This window comes from Narcine bancroftii, chromosome 12 (assembly GCF_036971445.1).
Source record: "Narcine bancroftii isolate sNarBan1 chromosome 12, sNarBan1.hap1, whole genome shotgun sequence".
Classification (NCBI taxonomy): domain Eukaryota; kingdom Metazoa; phylum Chordata; class Chondrichthyes; order Torpediniformes; family Narcinidae; genus Narcine; species Narcine bancroftii.
In genome coordinates this window covers 85,537,246-85,564,868 of record NC_091480.1, presented here as the reverse complement: position 1 = coordinate 85,564,868, position 27,623 = coordinate 85,537,246, and the positions used below count along the sequence as shown (strand labels likewise).

General features: G+C 42.0%; 1 long non-coding RNA gene across 1 annotated transcript in view; it reads right to left on the bottom strand.

The window, feature by feature from the left end:
* The window catches only part of LOC138747795 (uncharacterized), a 128,066-nt gene extending 112,067 nt beyond the window's left edge, over positions 1–15,999 (bottom strand). The window contains exons 1-2 of the long non-coding RNA XR_011347661.1: positions 15,932–15,999; positions 15,429–15,619 (exon numbers count right to left, since the gene is read on the bottom strand). This is a non-coding gene — a long non-coding RNA (uncharacterized lncRNA). The remainder of the gene's footprint in view (positions 1–15,428; positions 15,620–15,931) is intronic.
* Positions 16,000–27,623: the final 11,624 nt, after the last annotated feature.

The window sequence follows — 27,623 nt, the reverse complement described above, 5'->3', positions numbered from 1 at the left end:
GATAATGCTTGCCACCTAGGAGATTATCGTTTTAGGATTAGTTAATTTAAGATAGCGTCGGAGAAGTTAAACCCATGCATTTGCCTATTCTGGCAGCTCCGTGATCCTCTGCAGAGGTGATGGACCTTCCCCAAACTTGAGTATCAAATAAAGGGAATTGGCTGAAGAAAAATCTTCATCCTTCATTCCTTAGGGGAGTATACTACTGATTTGGACCTCACTCAGAACTTGGATCAAGGATTGACACCGATTCTCCAAAAGCCTGAAGTTTGAACAAGCACAAGTGGATTTCTAAGGTGCTTTCTGAAAATGTCAAATTTCAAAGTTCAGATTTATCATTAATGTACATACATGACATCATATACAACTCTGAGATCCTTTTTCCTGTGGGTGAGGCAAAATTATCATTTATTGGTAGGGCAAAGAAACTATACTCAATGTATACATCCAAACAAATAAAGAAATGTAAACAAACTGACTGCAATACAGAGAGAAAAAAATCAGTAAAATGCATAACTAAGAATTCTTAAATGAGTCTCTGATTGATTTTTTGTTGAGGATTCTGATGGTGGAGGGGTAGCAGCTGTTCCTGAACCTATTGTTGCAAATCTTGTGGCACCTATACCTTTCTCCTGATGGCAGCAGCGAGAACAGAGTGTGTACTGGGCGGTGTGGATCCTTGATGATTGCTGCTGCTCTCCGGCGGCAGGGTTCCCTGTCATTGCTCTCAGTGGTGGAGAGGGTTTTGCCTGTGATATCCTGGGCTGTGTCCATTACCTTTTGGAGGGCTTTACATTTAGGGGTTTTGGTGCCCCCATCCCAGACTGTGATGCAGCCAGTCAGCATGCTTGCCAGCCCACACTGAGTTTCATTAATCACTTTAGAGTTATCAGTTTCACTGGAAAAGTTACATTTCCACAGTGTACCATCTTTAAATGCAAGTTAAAAGAATGTTGGAGGATAATGACATCTAATAATCCTTAGAATCTGCTAGTCCAGTACCAGAGTTCCCAGATTAAGAGATTTTTTTTTAAAATTGCAATTTGATTGGAAAGAACAGAAGCAGTTAATTGGTCCATTTTTTTTAAGACGTGGTTTTCTCACGATGGTGTGAGTTTGGTATCAGAAACCCACTGGAAACCACTTCTTAAACCCCTCCCCCACCTGCCTCAGATGTGACAACGTGCACTTGTCACACATTCATCTCACCAGCTCCCTCAGAAATCCAGTGGAAATAAGTCGCCTTCCAATCTGAGGGGCTGTCCAAAAAGAAGATCCTCCTCATTAGGTGTTGTCCCAACTGGAATCTTGAAAATAAACCCCAGTTGACTCACTGGGACCTTTAGTTTGTATATCTTCAGTTCGGCTTTTCTTAGTTTTAAAAAAAGGATTCACCTATCAAATCCCAACAGAATGTAAAGCAACTGATTGTTTTCATTTCACTTTTTAATACTGATATTATATATTTTGTCAGCTGCTTTAATTTCCTGCCATTTTGACAACTCTTTTGACTCCATTCCCAGTTCCTTCAGTGCTTATGAACCCAGCTGTATTGCCTTAATACAATCAACTCCTGTGTGGTCAACATAAGCAGTGGCTGTGCAGGTACAGGTGTGCAATAATTACTCTTGACTAGTTTTACGTCGCATTTCCTGAAATGCAGTGTGCTGCAGGAACTGGGATGTTTTTACAGCAACAGGCAAAACAATGCCATTGCTCAAGGGGATTAAGGTAGAACCTTGTTAAAGAAAATGTTAAATGCACTGGGTTATAATTTGCTGTTGCAAGGAATCCAGAGATGTTCTCAGTTAGTAGTTGTTGCAACTTTAGATTTTGTTGTGAGGCACTGAAGGTGGCCTTCTCTACATCACAGAGGCCTGACACAGGCAGGGAGATCCCTTCGCTGAGCATCTGTCTGCCTCAATAAAATGGCCAACCATTTCAATTCTGTGCCCCACTCCTGTGCTGACACGTCTGTTCCTGGTCTCGTATGCTATCAAACCCAAACCACCCGTAAATTGTAGGAGCAACATTTTGCACTCTCCAACTGGTTCGACTTCTGCTAGCCTACTCCCCATTCACCCTCCAATTCCCTGTCTCCTTTCCTCCACCTCTCCACCCCCTTCCCTCACCATTCACAGATCCATCCCCTCCTTGTTCGTTGGTGTGGGCTCTCTCTCTTATCCACCTTCTACCTCCTGCCTGTGGACTGTGCTCCTACCCCTGTGGTGATACAACCACCAACCTACTGCAGGAGGCAACCTTTAAACCTGCAGGAAGACCACCTGGGAGGCTGACTCCAGCTGGCCGGCTGTTAGTCAATCGACATGTATATAGACCTTGAGCCGGCCCCTCCCGGGCCAGTCACACGTGGAACCATCGAGACTGAAACTGGTGTAAAGACTTTAAGTGGATTAAAGCCAGTAGTACAGTCTTTCTGTGCTTTGTGTCTGCTTGCTGCCCCACACCCCCACCATTTTGTTCAGACACCTGCCCTCATTTTGTTGATAGCTTGATGAAGGGCTCAAGCTAAAAACGATGGTTACACATCTTTATCTTTCCTGCATAAAGTGCACTGTTTGACCTGCTGAGTTTCTCCAGCATTGTGCTTTTACTGAAGTTTTTATTGTTGTAATGAGAATCACAGGCCTCAGGCCCTGTGTTAATTGGAGCAAGCAGGTAACTCCTTAAGCAATTAAACAGAGGGACTGTGAAATTCATAGTCCAAGGACTCCGAGGAATTGTCAGGTTTAAGTAGATGGATTCAATGTGGCCAGGCACAGAAAGACAAAGGAATGAAGGTATCGAATGCTCCAAGTTAGAAAATGAAAAATCGAGGAAGATAAATTGTTTAATAAAAAAATATATAAAAATTGACACAAACTTGGAAAGAATAAAGATGTACATTTAAGATTTTTCATTTTAATTACTGAAGAGGTTAGCTGGCAATAAATAACATACCGATATTTATTTATAAATAACATACTGTACGCCTGTTGAAAGCTTCAAGAGAACATCGAGCAGATTCAGATGAAGATCAAGCCAAGCAAGTCCAGAAGCATCTCCATCATCAAGGGGAAGCTGGTACACCAGTGCTTCTACATTGGTGATGAGACAATTCCAAGTCTTCGAGAAACCAGTGAAATGCTTAGGTCGGTGGTATAACACATCCCTCAAGGATACAGAGCAGGGACATCGGCTCAGGAAGGATGCTGTCAGTGGCCATGAGATCTTCGACAGAAACATCCTACCTGTGAAATTGAAGCTCTGGTGTTTCCACGCCTCATGTGGCCACTAGCCCTGAATGAAGTTCCAGTCTCGAGTGTGGAAAAGCTGATCAATTTGTACATAAGGAAGTGGCTTGGTCTTCCAAGGTGCCTCAGCAGGACAGGGCTCTATGGCAAAGGAGTCCGAGAGCTACCCATTTCCAGTCTTTCAGAGGAGTATAAGTGCGCCAAAGTAAGACTGGAGATGGTAGAAAGAGAGGCGAGTGATCCATTTGTAGCTCAAGGTGCCATCATCCTGGGTACTGGAAGGAAATGGATTCCATCAGGTGCAACTAAGCAAGCAAAGGTGGAACTCAAGCAGAAGGACATTGTGGGCCAAGTGCAGCAAGGGAGGAATGGACTTAGTCATGGGGCCAGTAAACCAGCCTGGAACAACTGGACAGAGCAGGGATGCCTGCTCTGTCCAATTTTATTTGTGTGCTGCATGGAGCCCTTTTCTGAATCCATCAGGAAGGTCAAGGCATAAGAACAATGATGTTTCCAGGCAGTGAAGGCACTCAGGTGAAAGCTTCCATATACAAGGATGATGTCGTCATCTTCTGTTTGGATACACAATTGGTCCACAGATTGATCAGCACCTGTGGCTAATTTGAGTCTGCATTGAGTGCAGTCTGACTAGTCATATCCCCCTTCACAGTCAGATCTGACTACCTGAAGGTGTTGGGGATTTGATTTAGAGGGGCTGAGGCGTGCAAGAAAAATTGGTCAGAGCGGATTGCAAAGATCCAACAGAAATGAGGTCTGTGGAGTGGCTTTCCCTTTCAATAATAGGGAAGAATCTGGTCATCAGGTGTGAGGTGCTCTCAGTACTCCTGCATGTGGAGCAAGTGTAGCCCGTCCTTTGCACCTCAGCCCTGGTGGTCATCAGAGCAGTTTTCCAGATCATATGGAGATCCAAGATGGAAAGGATTTGAAGGGTTGCCATGTACAAATCACCAGACAATGGGGACAAGGTAGCCAAAGTAGTCCTCATCCTGATGTCCATCTTTGCGGGTGGCTGCTTCAGGCTGTGCATGGAACTAAAGTTTGAGAGTAACAAGTGCCGCTACTTGCTGAAGTTCTACCTGTTTCAGGTGTTGTGTAGGATGGCCTTGGCCCCATTGATATGCAATGTCCCAGTCAGGTGAACTTTGCCACATCACCCATCCTTCCTGGAAACATTTTTCCAGTCAATCACATTTGACCATCGGGCTGTGGTCAGCATAGAACATCTTAGTGACACTGAGAAACAAGGACTTGATGGAACAAGAGGGTGGTTCCTTGAGCAAAGAGTCTAGGTTAACTGGCAGAATGCCCGAAATCACAAACAAGCCCCAGGACTTGGCTTGGTTGGCGGTGAGGGAAGCCCTCCCAGTCAGATCCTTCATGTACAATTGGAACATCACCCACCATACTCATTGTCCCCGAGATGACTACGGCAGAGTGGAGACAGTCGGCCACCTCTGTACAGAATGCAGATTCGCTAAGAGTGTGTGGAGAAGGATGCAAGGGTACTTGCCACAGTTCATCCCCAGCATCAGCGTGACAGATGACTCTCTGATTTACGGGTTCTACCCGAGGAGGTACACAGTCAGACATCCAGAGCTGCTGGAAGATCACAAAAGACGCCCTTTTGTCTGCCCGCAATCTGTTGAACTTTCGCCACACGGAGACTTTGGTGCAGGAATGCATGCTGAAGGGAGCACTGATGCAGCCTGCTCTGGGGAAGAACCACAGGCTAAAATCCTTCCATTACCAGGCATTGGGGGCTGAGACTGAGGGGAAGGCCCTCAAACAACGGAGTGGCGGGGGGGGGGGGCGGGGGGGGTTACAACAAAGTTCCACAGAAGCGAGGGTGTAAATAGAAATGAATGTAACAATGTATAGTGATGGAAATGTATGGATACAAAAAAATTAAGGGTGGGAAGAGACTTTGAATGGTTTCCTTCATGTAAATAATTTTTTGAGAATTAAGTTTACTTTTGGTTAACAAAGAAACATTGGTTAAATATCTTTACCTCCTATGGACACTGCGAAACCTGCTGAGCTCCTCCAGCAATTTTGTGATTTTACTGCAATCACACCGCCCGCAGACTTTCATGTTTCACATCGTTTTCTTGCCATCTGGTTCAAGTTCAAATGCTTCAATATTCTTGTACGCTGCAGGTTGTCTTGACAATTGTAGGTTTTTTCAACTGGAAAATGTGGTTATTTGTGGAAGAAAAATATGATTCCTTTCATTTCACATTTCATTTCATTTTCATTTCATTCCACAACTGAAGAATTTAACTCACCTTTGTCATCAAGTCATAAGTTAAAAGTTCTTTTTAGGGCCATAAACATCAAATATCACTGACTGTCAGTTAGATTCCAGTTTTTTTCTGATCCCAGAAAACATTCAAACAACAAACATTTAGTGCAATTTCAAGGTCTCAGGGCTTTTAGATTTGTTTCCCACTTAGAATAGGGAAGCGAATGGATGTCCACTAAGTAATCCTTAAACAAACTTTCAGATAATATGAACATTGGAGTTAATTGCACACATTCCTTTCCATCAAAAACAAAACGACTTCTGACAGAATTCTCAGGTTTGTTTCCATCCTGGGCAAATTCGTGCTAATTTGCACTCCTGGTTGGCGAAGTGGTTAGCAACGCTGTTACAGCGCCAGTGATGGGGACTGGGGTTCAAATCCCGCGCTGTCTGTAAGGAGTTTGTACATTATTCCCTTGTCTATGTGGGTTTTCTCTGGGGGCTCCGGTTTCCTCCTACCGTTCACAAACTTACAGGGGGTGTAGGTTAATTGGATGTAATTAGGCGGCATGGGCTCATGGGCTGAAATGGCCTGTTACCGTGCCAAATGTCTGTATGCACGTATGTCCTAAACCAAAATATCAGCTTCTATTTATTTACCTACGAACATTTTTTCAGCAGAAATGTCTGCATGGGCTAATGATATTTGAATGCCTTATTGTACACAGATATAACGACAGGCCTGAAAAAATGTTTAATTAAATTTTAGTTCATAATGTTCTCATTTTTATGGTTTAACTCCTGTGTGACGTATTGCTTTTTGTAGTTGCAATTTAATCCCTGTGCAACATTATAGCGTATAGTAAAATGAAATCGCTTTGCAAGATAGAAGACAGCTGCTTCCTGACTACACAAGCAATTTTGTCACTACTTGAAATCTGGTAATTAACAGGTGCCCATTTCCTGTTATAATTATCTTTATTTAATAATAGTTACAAAATTATTATTTACTCCATTTAGTTAAAGCAGACATACGAGCATTTTGTTTCCCTCACTGAAACTTTCTAACAAGATTGGAAGATTGTACCTACTTATCGTCAAAGTTTTATTTAAGAAACGAAATCTGTAAATTCCACTTTAATTAAACCATGATAAACATCTGGCTTCCCTTTCTATTAATTGAGCGCCCGGCTGTAAATTCCTCTTTAAATGAATATTTTCTTTTCCACAGGACACTTTACTAGCTGTGCATGCCAAGTTACACACAGCTGCATCTTATATTCCACCCAACAGAGGAAATATTATTTTTAAAATCTCTCTCACCATCATCCTGAACAACTCCTGCACCAAATGATACAAGAAGCAAACGTGAGCAGTTAGATTTCTTTGGAAGCATTTAACCATTTCTGTGGAACAAAGCTATTCCTGCACAATATTATGAATGACATCATATACCGTGTATACGCATGTAACAGTCGAATTTGAAGGACTGATTTTAGGGTTAAATTTAGGGGATTGACTATTACATGCATACTGCTTTTGACCGTGATAAGTGCCTGTGTCGTTGGAGGCGTCAGGAGCTCTGATGGGCAGGCGTGCGACCGAGACCGAGTGCTAAGTCCAGGGCGTCGGGAGCTCAGATGGGTGGGCGGCCGAGGTGAGGGCCTGCGGTCAGGGAATTGGGAGCTCTGGTGGGTTGGCAGCCGGTGGGGGTGGTGGAGGGTGCAAAAATAGGGGGGGGGGGGGTTTGACTTTTACACACAATACATAGAAAATACCAGACTTTGGGGTCCAAAATAGGGGGTCGTCTTTTACTTGGTATCGACTATTACATGCATATGCACCATGTGGTAAACACAAACCATTCTTGTCCTATCTGAAATATAGGCAAATCTAGTAAGAAACTCAGGTTATGTAGAATAAACAAAATATTTATAACCACTGAGGCACATTCAATACCTTTGCGTTCACGACTGGATGTAGAAATTAGACGTTGTATTGAAAGATTTCTTCTTGGGATTTTGCATCTTAAGCAAGAGGACTGGAGATTTCCAATTCTAAATAGCATGCTTGCCAGTTCAAGATAGGGATTATCACATGTTTGAATTTTATAAAAGCAAAACAATCTGTTGAAATTGCCCCACGCTCTTAATCTATAATAATCACTCTCTTATCTCAAGATTAGAGTGACATCATGCTTTTTGGAAATTTAAGATATCTATTTTTAGGAATTATGTTTAGTGCTGCAGATTTCGTATTGAATCAGAATCAGGGCTTAAGGTCATGAACATGTGTCGTGAAAATTAATTACAACTAATTACAATTCTGTGAAAACAACACGATGGGAATAGGGGAAAATGGAGGCAATGCAGAAATTCAGACGAGATCTCACTGTATGTTGGAGCAGGCTCGAGCGGAACGCACGTCCTGCTCTTAACTCCAATACCTTATACAAACACATTGATTTAGTGGCCAATACTTTGGGTTTTGATGGGCTGGTCCCTATCATTTTCTCCAAACCTGCGTCTGATAGAATATGTGGAAGCAGGTATTGGTGCTTTCAGAATATTCCAGTGACAGCATTTGAAATATCACCATTAAACCCAAATCCAAGACCACATTTATTGACAAAGTTGGTCTGATGAAAAGTTATTGAACTGGTGTTATCCTTTATCCAAATCCTGGTTCCCCGCCAAGTAAATGTTTTCCATTTATTTTAGCTGCAGTATTTTGGTTTTGCTTCGTTGGCATAATATGTTGCGTATGTGTGTCCAACTCCTGACAGCAGTTTGCTCCAGTTGAGATTACATCAAAAACTATGCTTGGGAGATGTTCCTCATTTTAGGAAGAACGTAGAAGCTTTAGAGTGGGTGAGGAAGGCATTTAACAAGATGTTGGCTGGATTGTAGAACATGACTTATAAACCAAGGGTGAGAGAGCTTGGGAGTGACGGAGGATGAGAGGCATAGATGAGGTGGACATACTACACCTCATTCCTGCAGCAACAATAGCAAATACTAGAGGACAGCTGCTTACCTGTTTAAGGTGACTGGAGGAAAGTTTAAGGGAGACAAAAGGAAGATTGAGTTTTTTTTAATGCAGAGTGGTGGGTGCCTGGACTGCATTGCCAGTAGAGACATTTAGGTATGTAAAGACTCTCAGATATGTACATGGATGCAATAAAAATAGAGGGTTATGAGTGCGAGATAGGGAAGGATTAGATTGTCATGGAGTAGGTTTACACAATGTCATGGCCTGTACTCTGGTGTATTTTTCTTTACCTTTGTCTATATATATAATGGGAAGACCAAATCCAGAGACCAAATGTACAAACTCAGATCCTCACATGTTAATTCTTTTTGTTCTTTCACATAAAGCTACAAACTGGCATACAAATTTCTCACCAAGACAGAGCTATTTGACTTGACTTGCATGCAAATTGTACCATAGCTTTCAATTAAAATATATTCTCTTCTGTTGACTTTTAAATGAATATTGCTGCAGATTCCAACAGTGTTAACTGCAATTAATGTCACCAACCATCTGAATGAAGCTACATTCCTGTCATTCCATGTATTGTCTGCGAGGCTCCAATGAAGGATGTTTCAATGAGGCTTTGAAAAGACTGGATGTAACTGGTACCCCACCTTTATTTTTGTAGAAAATACTTGCCCTTTTTCATCTTTTTGTTTCTGCTTTGGTTTGTTTCACTCAATGCATTTGACAGTTCTTGGCAGTTTTGAAACTGGATCCATTTGCAGTCTCATTGAGAGAGAAAAATCACTGAACTATTTTGACAGAGCGCTGATACCAGAACAATTATAAGAGGGGTGCATTGCAATCGATTTCGTGTAAGTGATATGGTTTACAACCCAGCAGCATAAGTTTCATATGGGCTTCGAATTTACCACAGTTATAACAATTTGATAGATCTCAATACTTTGCTAGGAACAGCGACTCTCCAGCGACTCTGGAAGTCACTACATACTGGATGATACTATGCCTCCTGCTATCAAATGGCTTAAGTTTACAACCCTATTTGTAAATATCCACGATTTCAATTTCTTCCTGGTGTCACTAAGTTGGAAACAAATCATTCACAACTCATATTTATTGTATTGAAAGATTCCAAGCATTACTTCCTCCACATTTGAAAAGGAGATTCTGTAGATTTGCGGGTGCAATTACAAAATTTAAATTACAACTTTTGGACAGGTATGAAGGATAGAATGTGACAGAATGAACAGACTTTGGCATCACAGTCCTCAAGGTCCAGTGGGATGGAAGTCATCAAATTTACTGTCATCCGACTGTACAAGTACAACCTGACGAAACACCGTTCTCTGGTCCTCGGTGCAAAACAAGCAGGCACACAGCCAGTCATAACATACATACAGACAAGTGATACATATGCAGGAGAAGTTTTCATATGTACAAATAAATAATAAACATTGTTTCGTGAATATGAGAGTCACGGATGGTGAGTACGAGCAGTCCCTTTGGCCGTTCAGCGTTCTCACTGCCCGTGGGAAGAAGCTGTTCCTCAGCCTGGTGGTGCTGGCTCTAATACTCCTCTATCTCTTCCCCGATGGAAGCAGCTGGAAAATGCTGTGTGCAGGGTGGAAGGGGTCCTCAATGATTTTGCGCATCTTCTTCAGACATCAATCCCGATAGATCACGTCGATGTGGTGGGGGGAGGGGGGGGGAGGGAGACTCCATTGATCCTCTTTGCCACTCTTATGGCCCTGTGGATTGTCCTTCGATCCATTTCTTGGCAGCAACTGTACCACACTGTGAAAAAGCTGGCCAGAACACTCTCAATACAGCTCCTGTAGAAGATTGACATGATGGTGGCCGGTAGCCTTGCCCGCTTCAGTCTTCTCAGGAAGTGCAGTCACTGTTACACCTTCTTGACAAGTGAGGAGATGTTGTGCATCCATGATAGGTCACTAATTAAGTGGACTCTGTTCTCTACTCTCTCCACTACAAAGTTGTTGATGTGTAGTGGAGGGTGGTCATTCCTGGTCCTCCTGAGGTCTACGATCACCTCCTTCGTCTTGATCATTGAGACTCACTTTGTGACTCTCACACCCTATCAGGAGATTTCCCGCCTCTTCCCTATAGTGCGACTCATCGTTGTTGCTGATGAGGCCGACGACTGTGGGTTCATCTGCAAATTTGGTGCCACTGTTGGAGCGGGATCTGGCCATCGTGGGTCAGTAGCATGAAGAGGAGTGGGCTGAGCACGCTGCCTTGAGGTGGCCCAGTGTTCCTCTTTCTTTCCTGTTCATTGCTATGACTCTATCACTCTAGTGGCAAGATTTTGCACACAAATTAATCCAATTTTAATAAATAATAAAACTTCAACAAAAATCAAGGACTTATTGTTAATTGGGCACAGTTTGACATTTGATCCTCCATACTTTAGATGCACTGAATAAGAAATCAGAATTAGGACATCTGGCCTGCTCTGTCATTTAATAAGATCATAGCTGATCCTCAAGGAATCAGAATCAAACAGCATGGAGACAGGCCCTTTGGCCCACCTTTCCCATGCCAACCAAAATATCCCTCACAAGACCCACCGGCCTGCGTTTGGCCCATATCTCTCTAACCCGATCCTAACCACCCAAATAAATGGGTATGAAAATCAAGTTCAAAGCCTGCTATGACTTGTGAGGCCTTTCTATAGGTTGTGGTGGCATAGATAATTGCAGCGGCGAACCGGCCCCACTTGTCACGCGTGGTCAGCGGGGCAGCCGAGGTAAAGATGGCATGGCGGGTACTTCTCTTCTGGTGCAGACCGGAAAAGCGTGTGCGCGTTTGTATCAGCATGATGTTAAGGTCCAGGATGCGAGGGGCGGGTTCGGAATGGCCTTTAAAGGCTGCAGCGCGAACTTCAAAGTAAATTATTTGTGCTAAACGAGCTCACAGCCTGCTGCCTCAGTTCTTTCGCTGCGCTCGCACCCAGACCACTCCACTGGTGTCTCTGATGAGTCTCCACGTTCTGAAGACCCCGGCACAATGGACCCACAGCCGTAGGCACCTGATTCCACTGCTGACGCCAATCCACCAGATTTCTCTTTTATCTCAAGGCTCATTAAATGGCACAGATTAATGTGCTCATGAATCTTCCTTTAGTGGGCATTCAGAACAACTCCCATTGACACACCGTGCATCTTAAGGTATTGAAAAGGACACCCGTCTTTTTTAATACATCATCTATTCTTGCTCCTTGCAATCTGTTGGTCTTTTTGATCTGAGTATTCACTAATATTTATTCTCTGGCATATTTTCCTCATCATGTTACTGTCCTGAACCTGTGTCCTTGATCATTTCACTCAGAAGTAAAACATGAAAGTCTGCGGACACCGCGATTGAAGTAAAAACATAACGCTGGAGAAACTCACCAGGTCAATCAGTGTCCTTTATGTAGCAAAGATAAAGATCTATAACCAATGTTTCGGGCTTGAGCCCTTCATCATTACCTTAATGAAGGGCTCAAGCCCGAAACATTGGTTATGTATCTTTATATTTATTATAGAAAGTACACTGTTTGAACTGCTGAGTTTCTCCAGCGTTGTGCTTTTCCTTTTCACTCAGATCTCAGTTTTTAAGAAAATATTTTTTAAGGATCGTTTCTCTATCTAATTTTTCCAGTTTGAATCGTCTGTTCCCCTGCTTTATTCCACTCCCCCCCCACCCCTCCCAACCACTCCCACAGTTGATATATGTGAAACATATATGTCATAAAGCTTTTTATATTTAAATATGTTCACGTTCATACCCTGATGAAGAGCTCAAACCCAAAACGTTGGTTATGTATTTTTACTATATAAATTACATTGTTTGACCTGCTGAGTTTCTCCAGCATTATGCATTTTACTTTGTCATAAAACTAACTCTTTGCTTCTGGGATCGCCCAAGATTATCTGAAGAATATTTTCAGAAAAATGCATTGGCTGAGGGAATACTTAGAAATGTTGTGGATTATTCAGGTCTAACCAGAAAAATAAAATAACAATGCAATTGAATAGGGGGCATAGCGGTTAGCGCAATGGCTTTACAGCGCCGGGTATTGGGACTTGGGTTCAAATCCTGCACTGCCTGTAAGGAGTTTGTATATCCTCTCTGTGACTGCATGGGTTTTCCCCGGGGGCTCCGGTTTCCTCCCACTGTTCGAAACGTACTGGGGGAGTAGATTCATTGGGCGGCACGGACTCGTGGATCGAACTGGCCTGTTGCCGTGCCTGTCTAAATTTAATTTAAAAAAAATTAAATTCAATGTTAATAGGATGCACAGTATGATTTAAATTCTGTACTGTTGAAACCATGAAGCAGAAATCTGCAATTGGTAAGGGATGCTTTGCATGTGTTAGGTTAACTATTCTCTTATAGTTTAATAAAGAAGGAAGATAATAATAAAATCTTCAAGAATTATCATCGTTTTGTTCAGAAGAAATAAACATCTAATGAAATTTAAGTATCACATAAAAATTATATCCAAGTGTTAAAGATCAACCAAGACTTAATTGGCTTTGACTAAAAGATAACATAATGATGATTAGAGAACCCTAGTCCTTTGAAACAGTCTGTCTGTACCTGTATCAGGGAGAGGAGACTTGTAAAGATATTGGGAGGATCTTATGGCCTCAGTGGCACTCAGCCTGGAGCACAGACACATTAAAAAATGTCAAAATCTGGAACAAATATTCACTGAAATCATCCACAGATTTCTTGCGACAAAATCCAAGTACAAAGCCACTCTGCTTCGATAATTCTGCTCCAACTTTCTTACACCTCTAGTGAAAACAAACTCCTCATTTATCCAATTAACGGCACGTGTGTTGGTCTGATTGGCAGTAATGAATCCTATAAGTGTTCAAGAATGAAAGTTATTTATCAATCCAAAGAATAATGGCAGTTTCACATCAGTAATTGTGGTATAAAAGAAAACGGTTGAATTCCCTTAGAATGATTCCATTGTACTAGTTCAAAAGATCGTGAAAAATGGATTTGAGCAGTAATATTAGCTTTACTTCAGCTGTTATACTTAATGGTGTTTACATTAGTGAAAAAGTATGGATCAAGGGAGCATTGTTCATTGCCCAGAAATACTTCCATTAAGAAGCTCCTTCAATGCTCTTCAGGGTTATGTAGCACTGTTGTTCCTGTGAACTCAAAGTCATTGTAAATGGATATGCTTTTTAGTAAAGCCATGGCAAAAGAACCTACTGTATGAGGTTTGAATCTCCACTTAGTTTTGGAACTTAGCTCCTTCTATTATGGACGAGGCTGAGGTGAAGCAATCACATCTTCGCAAGTAGCCGATAAGAAAGGGCGCCATTAAATTTGCTGTGCTCAAGGATATCTGTAATGGTGCACTGCTTAGAAAAGAGCAATCTGTGTTCAAGGAATCAAAGAAACGTATGGCAGAAATGGAGGCCATTTGCTTTATCCACAATAGCCAAAACTGAGCTGGTGGCTTTCCTGCCATAAGCCCTCGGCAAATGCTTATCTAGGTAGATATTGTTTGATTAGGGCTTGTGCTCAGGCAGCAAGTCTGAATCCGTTAATCTGGATGATCTTTATTTCTCTAAACTCTCCTTCTAGTTTAAACTTATGTCCCATTACTTCTCTGCCAAGGAAAATGACCCTTTCCCATTGATCCACCTCACCTCTCATTATTTTCTGCTCCATAATTTAAATTTCCAGCCGCAGCCCCAGCCGAGAGAATCTCTCCTGCAAACTACAATTCTTCGGTGAAATCCAGGTGGTTTTGTTGGCAGCGTGAGTTTGGCACAAATTAAGGAAGTGATTTCCAAGTCTGCCTCGCGCAGTCGTTCTGTTACGTCCAGGTCTCTGAGGACATGCTCTGCAACATCCCGCAGGTCTCCTTATAATTTATTGTGTCTTTCTTTGCTTTCCCTCACTAAATGCATGACCTCCCCAGACTGAATACCATTTTGTGTTCACCTAACCTTTCTGTTGATAATCCTGTGGCCAACAACTTTCTCCCACTCACAAGCAGCCGCATTGCTAATTTTGATGCCATCACCAAAATTCTTAACCTAAGCTCCTCATTTTAAGAACGTTGAAGGGTCAAGCAACATCAATGCAATGTTAAGTCAACTGAAACATTTTAATAATAATAATCAGCCAACAGGAAGTGTGAACCTGAAAATTCTTGATGATGACGCAAATGTCAACATTTTACAAAAGTTTTAATGATCATTATCTACTAACATCACAGAGACAAATACATCTTGAATAATTCAGGTAAATGCTTGTGTTAACATAGGTGGAAGAGAATTGTATGGACATAGCTGGTGAAGAGAGAAAAATAATTTTAAGAAAATATTAATTTATAGAAAGATTAAATCGTTCTAAAGAGCCAGAAATAACAAATTAAGTTTTAACAAAACATTGAAAACTTTTGCTTTGAACGTTCAGCAAAATATAGGTTGGATGCATTTGTTTCCATACATGATCCTTTCTTTCTCAGGATTGACATTCGTGGGGTATTGGACAAAGCTCGTGGCTGAAATGCAGTGAGTAACAATATAACCCTTCAACAATCATTTGCCCTTGTGCTAACAGTCAGCTTTGATGGAGCATTGATAACCCTGTACAAAAGAAAAGACACGGTTATCAATTTAATTACCAGGTTTTACATCAAAATGTAGGTGTTGACAGCCAAAACCTTCGCCTACATCAACAACCAATCATATCTTCAACTTCATATATCGGTAACATCCTACAATGCTCCCACCTCCTGGCCTGGTCCTGACTTTAGCCTTTAACCTCATCTGTTGTTCCTTTTGTCTGTGGAAAGACAAACGTGCTGAAAAAAATATACTTGAAATAAGGGTTTATAGAATCGACACCAAGACATTGTAAACATCAGATACCTTAAATTCCCTGCAATCTTTGCTGGTTCCTGGTTCTTTCTTTCTCAGCACATCTGTGAATTCTGATAGACAGTTCTGAAAACATCCTTGTTTTCATTTCAAAACCCTTGGTGGTGCTGTGACAGCCAAGAATTGGCAATGTCCCTTGCCTTGGTAGGTTTCCACATCAGTGAATATCTCATGATTTATCACTTGGATACAAACAGACACAAACACATATTGAATCCTGATGGAAACATTACATGACTTTACTACCTCACATGGTACGAATGTGCCGAGTTACTCATGATTGGAACAGCTGCTGGTGGCCTTGATGGGGTGGAGGAATATTGGTGAAGTTTTTGCTGCCAATCAGAAAAAGGGGGGGGAGGTAAGATTTTCATCCCCCTCCCTCCCCACACACACACACACATCCCAACCACTCGCCACACAAACCCCATAGACAAGACATAAGCGATTTGGGTGTAATTGAATGCCACAGGCGGGCTGGAAGGGCTTGTTACCTTTTAACGTGCCGCATGTCTGTTTTTTAAAATGTAAAAATTAGATGAGGAGACGTTTTTCTGAAGTGACTAATTTGATCGAAGACAATTCTTTATATGTTGGAATCATCCTTGTTTTACACATGAAACAATCTTTCCTTTCGAAAGGGAAATAGCTAACGTATCCTTTTCATTTCCTCTCTTCTTTGGTATCTTTAGCCTTGATACCACAGTTATCCTTTGAAAACTGAAAATAAACTTTTAAATAAAGTTATTTTCATTGAAGATAACTGATAAAATTGTAACAATACCTAAATAGTTCAAGTTGATATGGATGTCGTCATAACCATCTGCATAATAACAGAATTGGAGCAATTTCAGCGTTATAGATAATGTTTAAATTTAAATTAGATAATGTTCTAAAAATAACTGGGTCCATCCGACAGAAAAAAGTTTAAACGGATAATATAAATAAGAAATTTGCACTGCGTACCTAGTTTTCATTCTGACAGACGAGTAGGAAGGGTGGTGGGAGTTCAAAATGTACCTTGCAAATGAGCAACTGCAAGTTTGCAGAGAATACAGGCGAGGTGGTATCTGGTGAAGCATCCATCTGGAGAATGCTGCTTTGAGGTCAAAATGGAAGCTTTGGTGAAAAATGAGGAGGGCAGGGAAGCACTGAGTTAAGGTAGAGTAAGATTCTTTTTCTCCTATTTTCAAGTTCAGATTTTAGATTTATTGTCAGAGCCCGAGATTCTTTTTCCTGCAGGTGGGGCAGAATTACTACTGATTGGTAGTGCAAGAAATAAACTGAACACAGTGTAAAACGTAAACAAATAAAGATAATGAATGCTGACTGTGCAATACAGAGAGAACAAGTAAGAGTTCTTAAATTAATCTCTGATTGAGTTTGTCATTGAGGAGTCTGATGGTGGAGGGGTAGCAGCTGTTCCTGAACCTTGTGGCATCTATACCTCTTTCCTGATGGCATCAGTGAGAACAGAGAGTGTGCTGGGTGGTGAGGGTCTTTGACCCTCTCCGACGGCAGTGTTCCCTGTAGATTTTGCCTGAGATATCCTGGGGTCTGTTAGTGAATGACAGCTGTCAGTGGAGGGGTAAACTCATGTGAAATGTGGGAGATCTGGAAGTAGTCGAGTGTCTCTGAGAACTGTGTCTGCTGGAGATGTGTCCAGATTCAGCTCCTTTTGGATTGCATTTGAACTCACTGAGGAGCCTACAAGAGACAGAAAGTCTCATAGATAGGAGCGGGGCACGCCAAATGTTCAGGGCGATAGATACATGGAGGGGCAGGCAGTGGTGCAGGAGTCATCCATGGCTGTTTACCTCTGAAATAAGTATACTGTTCTGGATACTATTGAGGAGGAGAGGAGAAATGGTAGCAGCAGCCAGATCAGTGGCACCATGACTGTTGCACACCAAGGTTGGACAAAGTTCAGCCAAACCATCATCAAAGCACTGCAATGCACAAATGTACTGGAGAAATTCCGCAGGTCATGCCACATCCATAGGAAGTAAAAGGCAGTCAACGTTTCAGGCCTGAGCCCTCTGTCAGGACGATCAGGTCCAAACTGTCAGCGGCCTATTGATTCCTGCAGATGCTGTGTGACTTGCTGAGTTTCTCCAGCACTAGACCCCAACATCTGAAGACTTTCTTCTTTATTCCCAGTGATAGAGTGCTCCTTAGTCAGGGGCACAGAGGACTTTCTGTGATTCCGAGAGAATCTCTAGAATGGTGCGTTGACTCCCTGGTGCAAGGGTCATGGATGACTTGGAGCAGGCACAGGACATTTTTAAAAGGGAGGGTGAAAAGCCAGAGCTCATTGTCTATTTGTTACTAATGATAGAAGCAGAAAGTGGACTGAGGTCCCGCAAAGAGAATTTTCGGAGACAGGTAAAAACAGGACCTCTGGGGGTTTTAATCTCAGGACTACGCCCCCTGGATTGTGCTAGTGAGGCAAGAAATAGGAAGGTAGTACAGTAGAATGTATGGCTAAGGGCTGATGCAGGAGGGAGAATTTGAGGTATATGGATAATTGGGCTCTCTACCAAGAGCAGGTGAGACTTATACAAGAGTGCTGTGAGGAACAAGTTTAATGGGTATGAGAAATAATGAGTCTGCGTGCAGATTGAATACAAAAAAAAAGAATCTGTGTTAATGCACAAGGGAAATTGCAACAGGGGGGGCGCGGTCACATACATGCGCACGCATTTTACATGCAGTTCACATGCAGCGGATATAACTAAACAACCAATATATGCTGCAATCTACAATAGTACGGAAAGACAGCACCCTTAGGCATGGCACTACAGTAGATGAAAATAATTTACAACAGTCTCATGGGTAGGCACAACTATAGCTCCCAACCCTTTAATGGCACACACCTTATAATGTTAATGGTCTTCCAGCATTACCTATGACTTGCCACCTAGAGTGGACCTAGGGTTTAATCCTCAGAGAAAAGAGAACCAGCTGCTCCACGTGTTGTACTTTATGAAGCAGCCTGCTGGAGGGGCTGCCTCACGGATGCCCAAAATAGGAAAGGTGATTAAGGGAGCATTTACATTCAAAAGGGCCAATAGCAAGGTGTGCACTTTCCTGTGGATGGGCTGACCCTTGATTGGCAGGTGAGGTGACTTCCAACCTGGTAGGAGCAAGCACATGGATTATCCTTTGTTTGGAGAAGTTTCCTGTCTGACCTGTTGGATAATCCTCCGGGTAACAGCAAGTAGGATACATTGAACCAAAACTGAATGGGCATTAATGTCCTTGCAAGGAGGCTTACTGAAGGTAGGGGTTTGGCCAAATAGGTCTGATAGACACTGACAGGGCTATATTAATGGGCAGAGTGGGAATGATAGTCAGGAATTGTTTATGTCACATACAGGAATATTATGGATAAGGCAGATGAACAGAGCCTGGATTGGTACATGTAACTATGTGGCCATTACAAAGACTTAGTTCAGAGAGGGTCAGTAAAAATGGTGGAGGAACACAACCAGGCTCACAGCGTCCATAGGGGGTAAATATATATTAATGGGTTTATTACCGTTTCACTCAGAGAGGGGAACGACTGGCAGCTCAACTTTTCAGCGTTTCGATGTGATGGAAAGGAGGTGGTGGGAGGGGGGAACATGAGGGTACTGATGTGGGAGAATATTACAGCTGCACTCAGAAAGAACACATAGTAGGGCTTGTCCACTGAGGAAATGTGGGTAGAAACCAGAAATAAGGAAGATAGTATCATAATGGCCAGTGGGAGATGGAGGAATAGATATGTCAGCCGATTATGGAAAGATATGAAAAATCAACAGGATTGTCATAATGGGTGACTTTAATTTCCCCAAATCAACAGAAATTGCTTGGAGCTGGAGACTTAGGTAGGGCAGAATTTATTGGGTGCATCCAAGAATGTAGATAGTCCAACCAAGGAAAGGACTATATGAAACCTTGCAATGCTAATAAGCCCAGCCAAGTGCTTTGGGTTTAAGTGGTGGAGCATTTTGGGAATAGTGATCATAATTCTTTAAGTTTTAAGATAATAGTATGTAAACCTGGAACTCAAGGGTTAGCATAGCGGTTAGCATGGTGCTGTTACAGTGCCGGAAACCTGGGTTTGAATCCCGCACTGTCTGTAAGGAGTTTGTACGTTCTTCCCGTGTTCGCATGTGTTCTATCCTGGTGCTCTGGTTTCCTCCCACCCTTCAAAACGTACATACATTTGTGTGTAATTGGGCAGCATGTGTTTAAATGTCCAGAATCAGTTTCTACTGCTTCGTAAATACAATTTTAGATAACATTGAAATTTAAAAATCAAGGGAAATGCTAAACTAAGGGTAAGACAACAGGAAGTCACAAAAATAGGCTACATCTAAAAAAAAGATATGTGGTAGGAAAATATTAAGGGTGATTTTCATGATCACCAGCCCAAGATGCATAAAATACACCCAGAAGTGTTCAGGAAGCAAAATTTCAGATGTCCAACATAGTCTGGAAAATCTGGCACCACCAAAATCCCAAGGGGTATTACTGTATTTGGTCATTGTAATGTTGGGAGCTGCTTGTGTACACATTTCTTGCTATGTTATCTACTTTATAAATGTAATTCGGCTTCAAGCCTACACTTTATTGACTCTAAAACCTAAGGGTCACTGAAAAGGGGTGACAGGTGTGAGTTAAATTCAAGATTTTCTTTGAACTATTTTTCAACTCTTGTTGCTGTCAAATATTGACACTCACGGAGATTCCTTGCACGTATTCGCACTCTCGCAGAGGCTCTTGTCCTCTCTCCAAACTGCAATCATCAGCTTCCCAAAGAAAACAAAGCAAAAAAATGGTTTTATTGCCCAGCAACAGAAATAACATGTTCGCAGCCAATGCACACAAAAATATTGTGTAGGAGGACTGCGCTGGTATTGCTTCCCTTTCCAATGACAGATGCTTCTCTGACTGTTTGCAACCATCGATGTGATTTACCAGGATCGTTGTTTAAAGAGGGCTCATAAAATCAGGGAGGAACCCTACCACCCGGCACACAGCATCTTCTAGCTACTCCCATCAGGAAAAAGATACAGAAGTATTGAAACCAGACTGAGGAACAGCTTCTTGCCACAGGGAATGAGTGCTGAACAACTGCTAAAACAACATTCTGCTATTTTTGAAGAATATTTTTGCTGTATATGTACGTAGGTTCGGTGTATATGTATCATTTGTCTGTATGTGTGTTATGTCTGTATGCATATTTTGCACCATGGACCATGGGTTGTACTGGTAAAATCGGATGACAAATAAACTTGAACTAACGATATCTCTTGTTGTGGATATTATCAATGCAGAGAAATAACCAACCTATGTTTACTATATGGATGTGTCTCAATTTCTTTCCTGTAATTAATGGAGATAACAGCTGGAAGTCTGCAAAGATGCTAACTTCCTCAGCGTTTAGGAAACCTTGACAATATTGCACTTGAGTAGTGTTTGCCATAGTTCAGAAAACAAAAGAAGAATTGCAATATGAATTATCTCTGGCACAAACGCAGACTAAACTAGCAGGGCATGATATTTTTGTTTAATCCAATTTGCAGCTTTTGTTTCTGTTAAGACAGGTCCAAACCCATTCAAGTAGGTGCGGATGCATTAATTAGGATATGTCATTCAATGACATTTTGAGGCTTTTAACATATCTTAAGGATAAAAATTAAAATGTCAGACAGCATTATGTGGCAATTAGGGCTGGATTGCTGGTAAGAAATTAATCTCAGATCAAAAAGTCTAAACCAGCCCCACACGCTGTAGATGATTCAGCTGTTTGATTCATTTCAATGTGAGATTTTTAAAACTTGGTAGCTTATAACATATGATTGAAAATAATGGACACCCAATTATTACTTTTTTGCAGCAGTACATTGCCAAAATTCTGAGCAATATTTTTAACGTCAATAGATTTATGTCTCTTTTTCAATTAGTAGATCAAAGGATCAATGCAGCGGGGAGCGGAGAAACAGCACTGCTCTGAAGGGTCCGACCGACGGTCCTAACAGGCTCCAGAGGCCTGTTGAAGGAACAGGCAGTGTTTATTTTTAAATCCTACACCCCAGCTTGTGGCACTTGTGCTGGGCAGTGTATCACGAAAGGTTGCAAACTCTGGGGGAGCAGCGGACCAGCACAGGGGACCAGAACCGGGGAGAAAACACCTCCTGTCGAGAGGAAGCATCAGATTCGCCCCTACCGGAATACAACCATGGCAGCAGACCGCCGAGGGGCTCAGCGGCCGAAGGACTCCTGCAGGCTGCAGGCGGCTGGCAACTTGCAGTTGAAGGGCTTACACAGACTGCAGGCGGCTGGCAACTTGCAGTTGAAGGGCTCACATAGACTGCAGGCGGCTGGCAACTTGCAGTCGAAGGGCTCACACAGTCTGCAGGTGGCTGGCATCTTGCAGTTGAAGGGCTCACACAGACTGCAGGCGGCTGGCAACTTGCAGTTGAAGGGCTCACACAGACTGCAGGCGGCTGGCAACTTGCAGTCGAAGGGCTCACACAGTCTGCAGGTGGCTGGCAACTTGCAGTCAAAGGACTCACACAGTCTGCAGCCGGCTGGCATCTTGTAGTCGAAGGACTCACACAGGCTGCAGGCGGTTGATAACTTGCAGTCGAAGGACTCACACAGGCTGCGAGCTGCTCGTGACTTGGGATTTTTAAAAAATATCTTATTTTGACTTTATCAACAAACAGCACCAAAATTACAAATAGGTAAAGTATATGTAAATTAATACATTTCCAAATATAACCCCTATCCCCTCTCCCCCCCCAAACAAAACTCTGAAAGAGAAAAAAGAAAAAAAATGAAGGAGGAAGAAAAGAGAACAGAAAAGAAAAGGAAGAGGGAAAAAGAGAATAGCCGTCGAGATCTGGAATCCAATTATTTTTGTCTAAATCTCAATAAAGAGAAGAAAAATAAATAGAATAAATGTCTTATTTATAAAGTGTTCAACTTTATTCGACGTGATTGATGGACCCACATGGGCTGCGGGCTGCTGGAGGCTGGCTCCTGGGAGCCAGGCATTGGAACTGGGATTGAAAATGGTGCTGAGGGCAAGAAGGGCTCCCGAATGACCTCGGGCGCTGAAGGCTTACCGATCATATTGGAAGTTTGGGTCTAGAGCTTGGGTGGCCGATGGCTTGAGTCTGTGAGGCTGCAGAATCTGCGGGAGCACAGGAGGCCAATCTATAGACACTCAATCCTCCCTGAAGGGACTCTCTTTTCCTTCTCTTTCTCCTATTGTTAGGTGCATCAGGCAATGCTCATGGTGACTCTTCGTCTGCCTTACAACAGACAAAATTTTAAGTATATATGTATATTATATATTTAAAGTATCATTGTGCGACAAAAGTTTGATAAAAGTTATATTATAAATGCTCCTCTTGTAGAATGTAGGTAGTCAGGGAAGCTAACAGATTCCCTGATGACTTCATCTGCAAGAAGTGCATCTAACTGCAGCTGGAGTTGAATGAACTGATCATTTGGGAAGGCTGTGGAGCTGAAAGGCAGCCAATCTTCCCTCTCCTCTCCTCTCCCCCCCCCCCCAATTCTCACACCTCTCTTTTTCTCTGTTTCTCCCTCTTTCTCCACCACTCTCTCTCTCACTCACTCTCTCTCCTCCCTTTTCCCTCTATTTCCTTTCACAGAGCCAAATTAACACCTTTTGTTTGCTGCTCTGGACTTCTCCCCCTCTTATTCTTTCCCTTTTCTCTCTCGGTCTTTATTCAGACACCTGCCTGCTTTTTCACATACATTGAAGAAGGGTTCAGGCCCGAAACTTCGGAAATATATCTTAACCTCCGTTGAATGCTGTAAGACTGGCTGAGGTCCTTCAGTTTTTACTACAATCACAGCGTCTGCAGACTTCCATGTTTCACTCTGCTCATTTGTAAATCCAGGCAGACCAAAGGTATTGATGCAGGGGACAATAAATGCCAGTGAAACAAGAAAGTCCACAGATGCTGTGATGGTTTGCAAATGCATAAAAAGTGCAGGAGAAACTCAATCAGTCCCACAATGTTTATAGAAGGCAAAGACGTTTGGGCCTGAGCCCTTCATCAAGGTGTGAACAAAAAGCAGACAGGCAGTTAGAGGAACAGGCAGGGGGGAGGAGGGAAGCAGGAGGCCCTAGATGTACATGGATAGGGGTGCAGGAGAGAGCAACTGAGAATTGATAAGGGAGAGGGGGTACCGCTGTTAATGCAGAGGTCAAGGAAAGAGGACAGGGGGGATAGGGAAAGGGAAAGAAACGAAGTGATCATAGGGGTAGCTAATTTGTAAAAAGAAATAATTCTAGAGTTAAACACGGTTGATACTTGAACTCACAATGTCCCACCACAGCTTCTGTTAGCACAGGGAATTTTCTCCTGACTTCATTCAGCATCTTGCATTTTTTTTCTTGGATAGGCAGGCATATTGATCTTATATTACAAGCACACAAACAGATCCAGATGACAGATATACAGTTCCAGCAGCCACACAAGAGATTGAATTTGCCAGTTTTGAAGTCCCAAGGAAACCTAAGCACATAACAGTTGGCATATTATTTAAATAAGTGTATGTTTACTCCTTAAACCGTTTGTAAGCTGCTGCTTTTTATCTCTCACCTTTCTTTCTCACTTTCCCACAACTGCTCCCTCCTCCCCAACACGGCCACGCAAAGAAAATGTACTAGAATACTTTATAACGTGAATTCATCTCAAATTCAATGCCAATTTTACCACAGGGCAAATTTCTTTGCCAAGTTCAATCTAACTCCAAATTTGGCCTAACTCCGAGAATTGTGCTGGAGACAAAAGGAGCACACACTCCTGGATTTCAAAACATCTCCAGCCTGAAACAGTACCAAGTGAAGCATTGCCACAGAAATTGTCAATGAGGTATGCTTAGAATAACTTAGCCATCTGGGTAGAGCACTGTTTTTGTTGAGCTTTATGGGGGTGTCTAATCCTCCATAGATCTCAGGAGTGAAGACGTCTCACTAAACTTCCTACATTTTGACAGCCCTCACCCAAACATCTTGCCTGACAAAGCTCCAAGCAGACACACTGCTAAGAGCTGGTTCTGTTGCATGATAAACTAGAGTGTATGACGTTTCAAAACAGTGCCAAATGACATTCATGGCATTTTAAAGCTTCCTTTTCATTTGTTCGTTGCTCTATTTGGTGCTTTCGATCCTGAAGTTCTTATCAATGATTCTCCAGCCATCCATAGGACAATTCATTGTCTTGGCTGGTGCTAATTCTTGGATGGTATCATTCTGCATTTACACCTTTGTGAGTTCTCCCAAGTTCCGATTCCTGAGGTTGGTCGAAAACAACTGGCATCAAAGTGTAAAGACAGGCAACAAAAGATTTTTACCGTGATAATTTCCTGTGTCGGGGAACACAACTTATTTTAATTTCATTTGAACCTTTACATAAAGTTAATTTTTTTTGTATCTGACCAGTGGAAGCTTGGACTGGGCGTCTCACAGGTTCCTTTCACTTATTTGACTAGTGGCTAATTAATACTGACAGGGTCTCCAAGTTTCCGTTTGCAGGTTCAGAGGCGCAATGTCAAAATTATTCCCATAAAAATTGAACTATTTATATGTTTGAAGTTAATACCACGTGTCCCCAAAAAATGAATTGACCATTTATTTCAGTGATAAAGTAGACCATGTTTAAAACATAACCATCTCAAGTATTCAAACTTGTCAGACTTATCAGAAAATAAGTGGAATTTTGCATGGATAAAAAATTGTTGAGGACTGAATAGAAAAGAAATACTAAATGTCTCAGAAATGAGGCATTTATTTGTGGCAATAAATGAAAATCCCACCTGATGATGTAATAAAATCAAATATAAACAAGGCCAAGTTAATAAAGACATATTCTACTTTGTCATTTTTTAAAAATGAAAATTACTTACTCAAGTGTTTAATTCTGTAACGCTTGTTTCATACAAAAGCTCATCTTAGAAAATCTACGAACCCGACTGAAAATAAAGGAAACTGATGCAAAATCTTTTCTGTGAGAATTTTGCTAAACCCGAGTTTTGTAAAGGCACTTCTGTGCCTCCTAGTGGTCAATGTTAAAATGGTCGCTAGAATTGTGTTGATGGTTGAAATGAAGATGACATTAAGTAAACTTCGATGGGATCCATGAGACTGAAGCAAGCTCAGCCTAATGGTCAAAATATATTCTTGGTGTTGGCTGTACTTTCTGTTTTGGATATTGTTCTCAGAAGCTAGAAATGTAATTGCAAACTCAAGTTCAAGCTTACTGATCATCCGATTGCTCAGGTACAAACCAACCAAACTATGTTCTTCAGTCCTCGGTGCAAAACATGCAAGCACACAACTAGACATAACACACATACAGACAAGCGATACATATTCAAGACAAATATACATATATAAAAGTGAATAAATATTGTTTAATAAATAGTAGAGTCTCAGATGGTTAGTGTGAGGAGTCCATTTAGTCGGTCATCATTCTCTTATGGTCCTGTGGATTGATCTCCGATCCATTTCTGTACAGCAGCCGCACCAGGATGCTCTCGATAGATGACAGGATGGTCGCCGGTAGCCTCGACTGTCTCAGTCTTCGCAGGAAGTCCAGTCGCTGTTGCGCCTTCCTGACAAGTGAGGAGATGCGGTGTGTCTAGGATAGGTTACTTGTTAAGTGGGCTCCGAGGAATTTGTGCTCTCTACTCTCTCCACTGCAGAGTTATTCATGTGTAGTGGAGGGACATTGTTCCTTGTCCTCCTGAAGCCCATGGTCATCTCTTTTGTTTTGTCCCTGTTGAGACTCAGGTTGTTATTCTCATACCATATCATGAATTTTCCACCCCTTCTCCGTAATGTGATTCATTGTTGTTGATGAGCTCAACTACCATTGTGTCATCTGGAAACGATGAAGTAAACTAAGGGAAGTAAAGGCTTAATAGTGAAATGTCTATATTTCAAACCTTCCTTGATATTCCACTCTTCTTTTTATCTAGGCAGATACCTTCAGGTGCTCTTGGAAGGTTCATGAGGAGTTCAATTTCATCCGAAGAATGATCAGCCAAAGTTATGTTGCAGGAACTTAATACAATACTGGAGAAACTCAGCAGGTCAAAGCATGTTCTTTACATAGCAAAGATAAGGATACATAACCAATATTTCAGGCTTGAGGCCTTCTCCAAGGTATGAGCAAAATGCAGGCAGATGCCAGAGGAGGAGGGGCAGGGAGAGGAGCACAGCCCTACAGGCAGGAGGTAGTTAGTGGATAAAGGAGGGAGGGCACATCAGCAAACAAGGGGAGGAGGATGGCTCTGTGAATGGAGAGGGAAGGCATGAAGAGCTGGAGGAATGAAGACAGAGTTGTGGGGAAGAAAGGGAGAATGGGGAGTATGCTAGCAGAAACGAGAGAAGTCAATGTTAATGCCATCCAGTAGGAGTGGGGCCCAGAAATGTCCACTGGGAGATCCTTGTTATTGATGTGGACAGAGCAAAGGTGCTCAGTGAAATGATCTCCCAGTCTGTGTCCAGTATCTCTGATATAGAGAAGGCCACAAGTAGAGCACCAGATGAAGTAGATAACTCCTGGGGATTAATAAGTGAAATGCTGCTTTACTTGGAAGGATTGGTTATGTATCTTTATCTCTACTATATAAAGTAAACTGTTGGTCCTGCTGAGTTTCTCCAGCATTGTGTTTTTACTTCAATCACGGTGCCTGCAGACTTTTGTATTTTATTGCAGGAAATTAATTCCAAGTTGCTCATAAATTTTGCCACTAAGATGTTATACTGTGACTTGTTCTTACACACTCCATAAGCAAGTATTTCTTGCAGCAATGGCTAGAAATAGTTAAAGTTAAAATTGGGCTCCAGCTGTTCACAGCACTGTTGTACATCACTTGGATTGGATTGGATTAAATAATTGTATTGGATTGTATTAAAAAGGCAATGAGTCAGCATACATGAGGAAGATTAAAAACTTATTGCTGAATGGTGCACCAACAATAACCTTGCATTCAATGTCACCAAAAGTAAGGAGTTGATTATTCATGAAGGAAAAACCAGAGGTATACAATCCAGTGATCACTGGGGGATCAGAGGTGGAGAGGGTGAGCACATTTAATTTCTTGGACATCACTCTCAGAGGACTTTTCCTGGGCCCAACACTC